Source organism: Acomys russatus, chromosome 18 (genome assembly GCF_903995435.1).
Source record: "Acomys russatus chromosome 18, mAcoRus1.1, whole genome shotgun sequence".
Lineage (NCBI taxonomy): Eukaryota > Metazoa > Chordata > Mammalia > Rodentia > Muridae > Acomys > Acomys russatus.
This window is the reverse complement of record NC_067154.1, coordinates 27,527,474-27,528,533: the sequence shown is the minus strand read 5'-3', so window position 1 is coordinate 27,528,533 and position 1,060 is coordinate 27,527,474. Positions and strand designations below refer to the sequence as shown.

Genomic DNA, 1,060 nt, shown 5'->3' with positions numbered 1-1,060 from the left:
GCTTTATGACACTAGGCAAGGGGAATCTCAGTTATGGTTTGCCACACCACCCAAAGCCTGTGCACCACCTCACTGTTGGTCAAGCCAGGCTAGCTTCCTGCCGAGGCCCCATGGCACTGGTGTGGTAGTGTTCTTGAGCTTTCTCCTCACAAAGTCCACAGGAATGGTCCCATATGAGGGTCATCTTTCTCAAGCTCACTCCTACCCTGGCCTTCAGTCCCCAAATGAGTTCTTCTAGTCTCTGGCTTGCATGCATGCCTGGAAGCCAACAGGACATCAGGATGTGTGCAGCACTCAACTAGTTGTCATCTTAGGCAAGCTCCTTGTTTAAGCCCTTTGGTACTAGATTGGTAGTAATCTCAGGCTTGTTCTCTTCAAGGAATGTTAGGCTACTAACCTTTCAGTTGTTCATTAAAACACTCAGTGTAGACATAGCCTCGATCCTTTCTGCCACCTACTGATGCACAAGTGCACAGAAGTCACAACCACAATACTTTTAGGGCTAGGGTACTATAATATTTGTATCACATTTCCTTAATCAAATATCTTGCCTTTGCTCAGTACTCTTTTTTTTTAAATCCCCTCCACTTAAAGTCTAGGAAATTATTTGTTAGTCTGTCTTAATTTATCCAGTCTGCCTTTCAAATACAGTATATACTCATTGCTTCTTTCTGTGGCTCTTTCTCTGGTCATAAATAGTTTGTCTAACAAGACTCTGAGGGCCAGGAAAAAAAAAAAAACGATTTTTCTTCTGCTTCACACATCTGCTCTTTCAGGGAATGAAGTGTCTAGTCCTTTAGGCCACTGGTACATGGAAAGTAAAGTAGTAAACGTACATGTACTTGAAGATAGTATGGATTTGGCATAATTATAATCAATAACGGCTTAGGAATGGAGAATTCAAAATTCTTGATGCTTCATTAATTAAATTTTGTTGGGAAATGTATGTGACGTATTTCAGATTCCTTTAGTCTTCCTTGAGTCCATTTTGTCTTTGAAGGCCAACCATTCTGTTTTTCAAACTTGGTTGCTTTTTAATTTAAATTTCAATCATTTTGGG

The 1,060-nt window shown here is 40.6% G+C and overlaps 1 non-coding gene across 1 annotated transcript; it reads right to left on the bottom strand.

Annotated features, from left to right (window-relative positions):
* Positions 1-380: 380 nt before the first annotated feature.
* LOC127202463 (small nucleolar RNA SNORA17) lies at positions 381-507 on the bottom strand. Its single transcript, XR_007832339.1, has one exon. It is a non-coding gene; the product is annotated as a small nucleolar RNA SNORA17 (small nucleolar RNA).
* Positions 508-1,060: the final 553 nt, after the last annotated feature.